The following is a 12,918-nucleotide window of genomic DNA, read 5'->3' on the forward strand; positions in this document are numbered from 1 at the left end:
CCTCTGGGGGTAATAGTGTTGACTGGATGATTGGAGGGTCTTTCATCTCTCCCGGTGTCTATGGCCAGAAAACCACTTTTGCACTGGGTCGGAGCCACCATTTCACACTAATGGAATCACAAAGAAGAAGCTAACAGGCTAACGGGCAAAGCTAACTACGGGCTAGCGCCACACTTTACAGCCAAGTTTGCGTGAAAAATATTATCTTCATTGTGTAATTGGATGTACAATATCCCTCTCTCGCTTGGTCATTTCTGTGAGCATCGTATTTACTCTCTTGGACAATTAATGAGAAAAATAGGGGGGCATGAGTTACTTAGTACTGAAACCTTCAAATAGCTTATACATTTGAGTAAATATCAAAGCTATAAATATTCATGGAGTAATTAAGTCAGTCTTATCGTGGAGCATTTTCGCTCTTCAGAGTTGAAGCAACTAATTTTCACGTTCTAAAACAGGGACTGCTCACTTCCCTTTGTTGGAATTAACACTGCATTTTCTAATGAGTTTTTACACAAGGGCCGGATCGCCAGGTTAGTTCAGCAAAACAAATTTACAATGTGACGCACAAGAAACGAGGTCTAAATGTTTCAGTTCCTGATAATACTCCACATACTGTACATGAAAAAAAAAAAACACATTAATAATAATATAATAAATAATGTTGTCACTGTGATTACCACAAGCATAATCTATCAACCAATTCCCCTTTCTTGCACATGTCGTATCTTTTTGCAAGGTACAATTTTACTATTTTATTCAATCTAATTATCCAGCCTGTGATGCATGAATAAAGCGTCCAAGTTGCATTCTCTTCCTTTTCATTTCACCCTGAATCGGTCGTGGCTGTTTATTCCTTGTTGAGCCCTGTTGTCTGCGCTGCTGAGTGAGTGTAATTAATGCCCGGTGACAGTGAGGACCTCCTACCGCCTTTTAATACCCCTCGTCAATGTGTCCACGGCGGGACCCCATCGCCGGGCATGGTTCAACTCAGGAGAAGGCAGGCCCCAGACAGGACACCACGCATTGCTTTGACGTTTTTCATATTTTCATTTTCAAGCCGATGTCCTCTTTAAATAATTACTGCCATGCATATCATCTTAACACCTATAGAAGCTAATGCGTGCGAGCACATGTGACATTTGATTCACACTTGCTGTACATTTAAGAAATAGGATTGTTCGGCTACGTGACACCTGCCAATTGACCTTATATAAGATGAGTATATACAGGTGAGGTTTATACGATAAGGTTGTAAGGTTAAAATGCATGCATAGGTCGGGATGCTGTGTACTGGCATAATTAGAGCGTGGCAATGCAGAGGTGGGGAATGCTTGTTAAGAATAGGTCGATAAAAATAAAAAACCCACGATTCATGTTGCTTATGCTTATCTCAGTCCCTATCGAAAATAAATCTGAAATCAATAAATGTTTGAATGAAGAGGATAAAAGGACTAAAGGACTAAACACTCAGCAATGGAGAACATACAGAAAATTCAGTTTATGTGTTACTGGAATGACATCGAGACGCACAATTGTCCCACAATATAATGCAAAATATTGTCTTTCCATTTTGTCTTACATTTTGATGAAAAAAGTGCTAAAAACGTGGCCACCTGAGACAAAAAAGCGATGAAAAAAACACAAACAAGTGACAAAAACATGGTGGAAACATGACAAAAAAGCAACAAAAAAAAGCACTAAATACATGACAAAAAAGCGGGTAAAAAGAGACGAAAACATGACAATAATGCTTCAAAAATGTGACACAAACATTGTGACAGCTAGTGAAAAGTTACAATTACTTTTGCAGTTATTAGCTTTCAAACGAGGTGTTTCACTGTTCCTGTCCAGTCGAGAAGCTTTTAGATTTAGTTAAAGTCGAACTGGAGAAAATGCGCGCTGTTCAGTCGGGAGGTAAGAGGTTAAAAGAAATGTTTTGTGGGGAAACTCACCATGTACTTTTTGTTGTCATTAAGGTGCTATACATTATTTGATTATTTCCATTATCATGGAAAAAGTATATACATTTTGCAGCCATTTTTTTCATATTATTACGTGTAAAATACAGAAAGTTTCCTGGTAATTGAATGTTTATACTGGTTCAGGATTAGCGCTCGTGATATAACAATGAAATAAATGACGTGTGTGTCCTGCTCCCATGCGGTTCTGATGTTGTTACCATGACTGTCACATAAAGTGCAGCCTGCGTCACCAGCCACCACGACAGGCAATCTTACCATATTTCACAAAGCCACTGCTGAGATTTCTCATCGACACAGTCTTTATCGGCATTCCCTTTTATTTCGCTGTCGTACATACAGTTCCTACACGACTCCTTCAGCCTGACTTCACAAACATCAGCCGGCGCAGGTCTGACTCTAACCCCTCACCTGCCCGGCGCCTCGGCGAGCTATGAGCCGCTGCAACAGAGCTGCAGAGGAGAGGACAGCTCCCCCTCTCTGCCGCCGCCGCCCCGCTCTGTGTCGCTGCTGTCCCGAGACTGAGCGAGGGAGCTGTGGATCAATACTGTGCTGTTGTCCAGGTCTCTGACTGTCATTGGAATTGATGGCTCCCGGTCTCTGGAGTGTCTGCACTCCACAGCCACTCTCAATCTGCAAGTGTCTGTCGATTTACATGCTTCTGTCATTTTGAGACTGGTGAAGAAGTTAGATCAGATATGGAAAGACCATGAATTTATTAATCTATTACAAGATTGTTATTCGATGTAAATTTGTCACATGAGGAAGGCATCCCACATGTGGCTCCTATTGCCTGAGTAAATGGTGTAAATCTTGCTATTGAATACACTGATGCAGTACTCTGATTACTATATAATATATATAACTGAATATCCTAATTCTGAAACATTAGCAATTTGGTGTCTTTTTGGCCAGGACTTCCCCAAAAAAAGAGATAAAACAACTATCAAAAAAACAACTATAGAAATACAAATTGTAATTGAAGTTGGTCATTATTCCCTTTTTTCTGTTAAGTTCCATATCAGAACAAATCAAAAGTCAAAACGAAAGTCAAACGAAAGCTTGAAAGTCTGACCCGTAACATCATTCTGGAGCATCCCTGTACCTGATCTGTCGCTCCTGTCTGTCCCACATCACCTCTCCTTCTGTTCTTCCCCTTCCTTCTTGTCTCTCTCTCTCCGTGGCTCGCCGGTCGCCCCGGGGCGCGGCCGGCTGGCCGGGCCACCGCAGCTGCCAGCACATCTTTAGCGCTTTGGCACAGAGCAGTGTCCGTCACAGGTTGTAATCAAACCTGCCTCAGAAGCAGAGCTGGAGGGAAGACGGTGTGCGGGGGAGGGGCGGTCCTTATGCCTGATTAATCATAATGTAATTTTAATTAAAAAGCACAGTGTCAAAGGGTTTAGCTGCCTGAGAAGTGAGCCCAGATTGGCACGCAGCAGCAGCACACACTCTCCTCTCCTTCCTCAGACCAGGGCCAGGAAATACGTCCTGACAAATCCAGCCACTCGGGCCAAGAAAAACAAAGGCCACCATTACAGGGATATTGTCATTGAGGGGATGGCACGGGGGGAGACGGGAGGGGTGCAGAGAGCGAGGCCAAAGTGGTCAGGGCAAAGGATAGCAAGCGTCATTATGAAGGCATCTCAGGAAAAAGCTTGAGTTCATTTGCATAAAGGTTAGAAAAATATAGAGGCTATGCTTCATATTTAACAACTGCATTTTTTAAATTATAATAACAAACTATGTCTAAAAAAAAATCTGATCTTTGTCATTGCCAGACGGGGTTGTCCTGGAGAAGGGATAGAGAGCAGTTATACACATTTGGCTTGAGAAATAGGATGAACTGTGCCTCTACCACCAGCCACATGGCAGCATTCGAGTTATAACTTTATTGTAATAGTTTTTTAAATTTGGAATAATAAAGTTTGAGACGCATTTATGGAAACCTGAACAGTTCCCAACAACACTATGAGCGCTTACTTTCCTATGAGCTTTGGCATGTTAGGTATGTTCTGAACAAGACCAAAAAGACAGAGGATAAAGCAAGTTTCAGAAAATGGGGAAGCTGGGGCAGGTGAACAAATAGGCTGGGAGTTACGCTGTCACTTAAATTGGCACTCAAGTGTGAACGCTCACCAAAACAAAGCAGGAGATTCATGTTTAGTCAGAGGTGGGTATCATAAGCCTTTGTGATCCCTGCTGTAGGCGTCACGTGCCGATGTTTACATTTGTTTACATCTCAGGTGAAACACAGAGTCTAACCAGTGTCAGAGCAATCTTATATTTTACACCATTTTGCGCTGAAGACACCAGCACACCTCCAGGCCGATGTTCGCAGCCGCAGAAGAGGGAAAGGAGAATCTCTGGGAGGCCAGGGGGGGCTTTGGGAGGTGACGTGCGGTGTCTACAAAAGAGAGCCAAAACGCTTGTGGTACAGTGACACGGCCTTACCCTCGGAGATGACGACAGATTAGGTGGATTACAGATCTGGATGAACAGGGGGAGCCCAGGGGTGCCCACGGGCGGCGAGTGCAAGAGCAGGTGTCTCTGTGTGAGCAGCGGCCAGGGGTGGGCTTTTTGTAACACATGGGGAATGAAAAGGCAGGGAAAAAGAAGGATACATAAACTGTACTTTATGACTAGTAAAGAGTGGCAATGCATGTATTTTTATGAAAAACTTTAAAACCCCCCCTCTAAAAGCTTCTTGAAAAAAGCTTTGAAAACGGGGATGAAAACATAATAAAAGAGCGTCAAAAAATTAGCCAGAAACGCAACAATAACACAATAAACAGAGACAAAAACGTGACTAAAAAGTGGCAAAAAAGCCAGACCAAAAAAGATACAAAAACGTGACGAAAGAGTGAGAAAAACGTGACAAAAGAGTGACACAAACGTGACAAAAGAGTGACAAAAACGTGCCAAAAGATCAACAAAAACCACGAAAGAGTGACAAAAATGAGACAAAAGAGTGACAAAAACGTGATGAAAGAGTGACAAAAACGTGACAAAAAACGTGACAAAAAACGTGACAAAAAACGTGACAAAAAACGTGACAAAAGAGTGAGAAAAACGTGACAAAAGAGTGACAAAAATGTGACAAAAGAGTGACAAAAACGTGACAAAAGATCAACAAAAACCACGAAAGAGTGACAAAAATGAGACGAAAGAGTGACAAAAACGTGATGAAAGAGTGACAAAAACGTGAGAAAAAAACGTGACAAAAGAGTGAGAAAAACGTGACAAAAGAGTGACAAAAACGTGACGACAGAGTGACAAAACGTGACGAAGGAGTGAAAAAAATGTGCTGGAAAAGCAACAATAAAAAGCAACAATAACACAATTTTAAAAATGGCAAAAATGTGACAAAAACACACACAAATACAAAAAAACCCAACAAAAACGCTTTAATGTGGCATAGATGCGGCCAAATCACAACAAAAAAGTTACTATCATTTTTATAGGCCTTAGCTTTCAAATGAGGCATTACACTGTTGCTCTCCATTTGAGAAGCTTTTAAATTTGGGTAAAGCTGAACCGGAGAAAATGTGCTTGGTTAAGGCGAGGGGAACGAGGTAAATACGTTTTTTAATACGTTTAGAAAATGATTGTAGGATTTGCCCATAATGATCCTGGCGTATAGAGATGAATGCTGACATGCTGCACTATGCCGAGCGTATATGTGGGTGAAGGTGTGGTTTATGTTGCTACAGTGAGACAAACAAAGGAGACAGATCCACCCCCGAGAGGCACAGGGGCTAAAAGCTCACTGTCCCTGTGCCTCATACTGTTCCTGTGCCCCTGCGTGGTCCCCCTGCATGTTAGAGACGGAGGGAGGGGTCGTGAGCGTAGGTGCGTGTGTGTCAGTGTGTGTGTGGGGGGTGACCTTTGGAGAGCACGCGGAGGGAAGGGGGGAGTCGGGTCCTGGAGTTTTTGGGAGGTGAGAGACCGTGAAGCGCTCTCCATTGGGCCTTAACAAGCATTTGATTTCTGCCCGCAGGTCTCTAAGCAGCATAATGTCCTCCGAGGTGTCTGCTACAAGTGGGAGGACATACGGGAGAGAGAGTGGATCAGTCACAATCCTGTTGAATAGAGATTTGAGAAGGGAAAGTATGTCTTATTTGGAGAAACCATAGAGCAAGTATGCTTTTTTTTTTCATTATCTAAAGCTGCACATAATAATGCAATACATACAATTAAATGCAAGCATTCATTTAATTATGGGTGTTGGGCAATCGGATTTGTAACTTTGCTGAGGGCGGGACATCACCAGCTCGTCTCTATGGCGATGTTCCTGCGTTGAATTGAGGCGGTCAAACATGGGGTTTAAAAACACTTCTTCTAAATGCTTTATTTTGATAACCCACTGCAAAAATAGCATTGTCAGCTGACCATTCAGAGGACATTTGTAATCAATTAATTAATTTGTTGCTCTTGTTCACAGCAGTGTGGCTTTAGCAACAACGTTTGTTTTTCCAGTTGACTGTTTGATTCTCATGCGTTTTGCTTGTATACATTTAGTTTTTTACTCAATACCTATAAAGTGACTTTTTATTAACCTCAATTACTTATCAATGAAATCCCGTACAAATTGGTTTAATGGCGTGTTAATTTGTCACTACATTCATGCCCGTGTGCCATGCTCAATCCATCTTTATGCCTGGTCTCTGTTTGTTCGAGTTAACTCTATTGTGCCCTATTGACTAACAAAAGCTAACAAGCGCACGAGCAAAGGGGGGAATAATGAGCGCTCTGTATGATCTGATGGGGTCCATATTGTGCCGTGCTGCAGCGAGGCATGCTCCAGCCGTGCACGCTCCCTAGGACACTAACGAGGGGACGGGGAACCTCCTTTTGACACCTAGGGGCTGGCTGCACAAAAGCCCGCCGCCCGCCCCGCTCCGGAGAGGGACAGATGACATCTTAAACAGGCATTAACACGCAGGTAGCTAACAAAGCCCTCGCAGCTCATTTACATGTCAAAAAGCAGGCCTTTATGGAGAAGGCATCTGTACCAAAATGCACATTACACTGACAGGAATGGACATCTGTGTGGGAGTGACGGAAACACACGCACCGATCGGTCCCTTGCATGACGTTTGTTGAGTTGATTTTGGAGACCAGACTTTTGGCGAATGGCGTGCATCCGTGGTCCTGTGCTCCTGGCGCCGGGACTCCCGGTTTGCCCCTGAACGCACCACCCGCTGGCTGTCTTAACCGGTCTCTAATAAACCCATCTGTTGGGTCATTATTGCATCCACCACCGATGGAGAGGGGAGCAGCCTGGTGAACTGTGCACAGAGCACAAGTCACTTTGGCATTCGGGCTTGAGAGAAGAGCGTTTCAGATTAGGCCTTTTACAGTTTAGGACATGCACCACACACACCATCAATGTTAGATTTGATTTAACAAATGTCTAGATCTTTTTGCAAATTCAATTAAAAACATAAATTGAGGGTTTTGACAGTAAATCTTTGTAAATCAGCAGAACTGTCATTCATTTCCTGTTTTGTTTGTACCATGTTATTCAAGGGCCTTAACCTTTGTTGATGTCAAGTTCACAATACTAAAAAAGGTCTTCATCTGTTAGAAATGTAATTGTTTTATCTTTATGTGGCAAATAATTTCCCTTTTTGATTTGGTCTAATGAGCACAATGACTTGTACACCTGCAATATACTTCTCATAAATCTCATAAATCTAATACATTTCATAATATTTAAAATAACATATAAACTTAGGGCAAAAGAAGAGCATAGAGGGAATTCTAAGCATCTGAATTGTTATTGTTTCTTAAACGTCCAAACACTAAAAGATTAAGTTCCAATTTGAGACCTATTTACACAAAATAATGCTTTTTTTGCTCCTTCGGCGCGTGCAGGAGGCAGAGGGCTGTCGAGGCTTTAACTTCGCTAAGCTCTGTGCCGCCAGATCCCTGGGAGATCCCACTGTTCGTTTATATTGAACTTTGTTGGAGCAGGCCGTGCCAGAATCCCCTGCCTTCTGCTGTAATATGTGAGCGGCAGGGACACAAACCTTTGCAGGGTGAGCACGCCCACCGCTGAGAGCACGGAGCACAGGCCGCCTGCAACTGTCTGCAGTCTCTCTCAAGGTGAGGTGTTTCTGTGTTTGGGTAGAGAACAGAGTGACTAAATATAACATGTATCTCGTGTGCAGCAGCTTCACACCACTTTTTTTTTTTTTTTTTTTAAACAATCCCACTCCACCGGGAAGCAATTTGTCTGGGAGATAAAAAATAAATAAAACAAAAATAAAACAAAAGGAAATGATCAACATTAAATAGCAGTTTGAGGCCATTTGACTTCAGAACTGTATTATTATTATTTTTTGTCATGGCAGTAGTTTGTTTGATGGACTTGACCCAAAGGTGTGCACTTGGGCAAGATACTTAATCCTCCCTTGTTTCCAGTGTGTTGAGTGGTTCCTTGACATAAAAGCATCTTACTTTAACCATGTGCCCAATGAAGGTGGAAAAGTATGTACATACATATGACAATTGTAATATACGTTTTACATCTACCTACTTCTATTCAGTTTTGATTCTATTCTATTTTTACTTAGTTTGATGCAAATGTACAAAGACTTCAATCAATCAATCAATGATGACGTTTATGCAGAAACATTTACTTTTATGATAAAAATTGTGTCCAAAAATGTTTTCATTTCGAAGTGCATACGGCGTGGAGGGCCAAAGATAAGAGAGGTTTAAACTGTGCCCCACACTTGTATTTAGGCTTGCAACCATAAAGGAACAGACTATCATTTTTACATACTGAGATATGTTCTTACTTGAGCTTGGATGAGTTGATGAGTACCTGTCTGGTCTTTACGCGTGCGCTCAGTCACACAAAAAGACCGAAGATGTTGTTAGCATTTAGCCTCTCCTCCTCTCCTCTATGGGGTCAAACGGGAGTGAGGTTAGAAGCGACCAAGCTCCTCCACGTTTTCCCTATTTAAATATGGTTACGTGAGTAGTTACACGATCCAAGTATAGTTACACAAATTTAAACATGTGGATTTTCTAAGCAGATAGAAAGGGTACTGTATTGCATAGACGAGAGGGGGAGAGGATAAATCTAACAACATCTTTTGTCCTTTTGCGTGACTGAGCGCACGCGTAAATACAAGACAGTTACGAATCCACTCGTCTAAGCTCAGGTAAGAACAGATCTCAGTATGGAAAAAAGGTGGCCTGTTCCTTTAATGTCAGCCCTGCCTCACAATAAAATGTTAGTTTTCGATGTTTGGTTGATAAATAAATCCGCAAGCAAATTAAAACTGAATAAAGTGACCTGTACAGCATTAGTAGCAGTGTGAAATCAAATATATAGTTGTTTATGCTGGTTTAAAAGTCTAAATCTCAGCCTCGCCTCCACAGATTGCAGACATAATCCCTACAAAGCACTGTGGTTGTCCAGAAATAGTAATTCATCTGTGACTCTATAGTGCTATTCTCTGTTGGGAGCCGGGAGGACAGCACTAAATGTTCAAGTGGAGGTAAGTGCCGCCAACTCCTCTGACAATACAAGCATGGTTTCAGCGGCCCGCTCGATAGCAGGGGGCAGAGAAAGGGGGGTGGAGAAGCAGGGTCCCGGGACAAGGGGAGGGTCACTGTGTGTGTATGGGCAGATCACAGAGGGACCAGAGGAGGCGGTCTCTAGTGTGCAGACGAGAGAAGGCAGAACAGTGGGACAGACTGAAACAATACCATTTTAATATACGAAAGAAAAATACGGAAGTTGTTTATACAGAGGCTTCAGGAAGTGCCTCTTAAAATTATATCTATTAAGAATTAGTCTGGCATTAAAATGAGAAATGTATTTTCTATTGGTAAAAAATCTGCCACAATTACACAGCAGTAATTCATTACAAATGGACATTTACTAAGTTTCACAGTATTAAGTATTCAGATCCTCTAAATAAAACATCATAATGGGGGTGAAGTGCGAGTTACTGACTGTTTGTGGTGCAATACCAGCACAATATCCTCCAGATCGGGACAAAATGGGTTGTGCAAGCGTACAATGAAATAGTGTTCAGGTGTTAGTCCTGAGCCGCTGCGAATGAGCCGCGCTACCACTGTTGGTCAACCTGACCAGCATGTTTTTGGAGGTTGGGGAAACCGTAGCACCTGGAGGAAACCTGGCTGGCAGCTTTCAGTCTCCTCTGATCCTCTGAAACGATGCATCGCCTCCTGGGTTTGTCCCTGTTTCAGAGCGTGGTGTCCTGCACTGGTCAGCTCCTCCATCTTCTTCCTCCTGCGCAGCTCCCTCCACTCCCAACGCTCCACAACAGTCTTTTTCGTGACCATGTCCAGCAACAGGAGCTCATGAAACTCTTGGCAGCCGACAAGATGGATGATAAACGAGTCTTTCCTTGGCTAAAATATTAGCAGGCGCTATTGTGTTTTTGGCTCTGAAACGGGAGACAGGCCCCGCTCCATATAGTTTCTAAGGAAGGTTTTGCAGGGAATGTCTGGCAGCAACAGTTGCTCTCAGGTACGCTTGGTCAATGACTGTTTTGGGGCAGGGTTTTGCGAAAGGTCTATTGTAGAACCTTTTTGATTACTCCCAATCAGAGCTGTGCTGTTTTTTTGAAGATATATAAGCATAAAATAACAGTGAAATGTGTATTCATTGAATTTACTTCTCAAGAAGGTTTTTATAATCCTATGTGCATATACAAATATTTCTTGAAGAATAATAATATTTTTTTTTTAGCCGTGGCCTTCAACATAATAACAAGGGGTGTGAATATTTCCTGACCAATAATTCAAAGCTGGGACCAGTGAAGCAGAGTAATGTGCATTGAGAAGTGTGAGTCATGGGACTTGGCAAATCTTAAATGCACAAATCTGGATATATTTGTGATATATAACATTCCATTACAGCAAAATGATCTTGGCCATAATACTACGATACATGCAAAAAATAATTAAAATTGTCATTATAAATTGTGATACTTACATCAAATCACCTGCCAATGCCAGGAGGTGATTTTATCAAGGCCAGTGCTTTGATAGTACATGTTTTGATATTATGTGTGGAATGTTTTTTTCTTCTGTCTTGTGTAAGGTTTATTATGGAAAAATCAGTGTACTGACATTCTTCATAAAATAAACTCATGGATTTTGCCAAACACGCGGGGCATGTGACAGAGGAAAGAGGGAGGCAAAGAGCACACACAAGTGTCTGCTTTGACACAGTGAATCATGAGTGATCTGTGTGATGTCGATTGTGAATGTGACAAAATGAGTCCAATGGTTTAACATGTGCCATGACTGAGCTGCAACTGACAAAATCAGAAGCAATTCACACACATCCTAATTAGGATTCATTTAATGAAGTTATTTGTGAGAGACTTACTTATGTGCACTATGCAACCCATTTACAAAGAGCTATAATGTCAAGATAATATCTCATTGTCATACGCATGTAAATAAACAGATTACACAAGGTTTTAGTGTTTCATTACAAATATCTCTTCGGGAAAACAATAACTTGAATTTCTCAGAAGAACCTCAGTGAAACTGCCTTTCACCTCAGTCTTACACAAAAGAAAATAGAGAAAATACAGTGTGACCTTAGAACACCCCTCTCTAGAAAATTATGCAGTTAACGCCGTTATATTGAGTCTATGGTACAAGTTTTCATAGAACGCATTAAAACTTTGTTCTGTGAATGCACAGCGGTCGCTCTCACACGTACACACACACACACACGCACACACACACACACACGTACACACACGCGCGCACACACACACATTTACACACGCACACACACACACACACACACACACACACGCACGCACGCACGCACGCACGCACGCACGCACGCACGCACGCACGCACGCACACAGAGCGGATGGGAACAGCACAAACAGATTCTTCCACACCTCGCTCTCGTTCTGCCTCAAGGCTTCTCACAGGTACGATTTCTTGCCCTCGGTTCTGCAGCTGAAAATGAGAATCTCCAAATTAGAAGTCAGGGATTCAAGTCGGAGCCTGACCCGGTCTTCTCACCTCGGACCTGACAGCCCTGAGCCCCTCTCCACTCGCTGCCCTTCTTCACTCGCCTTATGGTATTTGTCAGCCAGCAATTTCTCTCATTCTTTTGTTGTGTGTGAAAAACAAAATAAAAAATTAATTATTTTAATATCCGTTTTTTGTGACAGACTGAATGACGCTTTCATTCCTGTGTAGTCAAGTATTTCTTAAATCTCAGATAATTTGATATCCTTGTCACAGTTTTCAGTGTGTTTGTCACTGTCACATGTTAACAGGTGCTTTATTTGTATCTCTCATTTAGTTGAATTGATTAGTGGGGTTGTCATGTAATTTAGTTTTTAAAGATTCTATTTTTAACATGCTACGTGGTTAGACTTGACATTAGTATCAGCGTGGCTTCCTTAGACAGCAGCCCGTAGCTTCACAGGCCGATGAAGCCACATTGATTGACAAGTGCAGCCTGGGGTTGAACATAGCACCTTTGACACGATCAGGGTGCCACTACAGAGCTGCCCAGCCACGCGTTTCTGCTGCTGCTTTGCAAAAGCTTTTACTGTCAAGGATTACAGATAGAGGAAGAGATGCTCAAATGAACATAATATTATATTGGCATAGGGGTACAAACCAAAAAGTTTCAACCCCTAAAGTTTACTTAAATCAAACAGCGTCATACTGTAGGTAGTACTTTTTACTCCACAACATTTGAAAGACAAGTGTAATACTTTCTACTCCGAAAAGGCTCCAAAAAGTGTGCTCAAGGACCAGGTGGCAATGTGCAGATGTCAGTGCCGTCTGTCCCGCCGTATTGTGGTACAAAAGACAAACCTTTTTAAAGTGATACTTTTACTTTCTATGTTCTAAAGCAAATACTTCAGAACTTACACTTAAAGCCACACGGCGTAACATTTCA

Source organism: Gobius niger (genome assembly GCF_951799975.1).
Source record: "Gobius niger genome assembly, chromosome: 14".
NCBI classification, from domain to species: domain Eukaryota; kingdom Metazoa; phylum Chordata; class Actinopteri; order Gobiiformes; family Gobiidae; genus Gobius; species Gobius niger.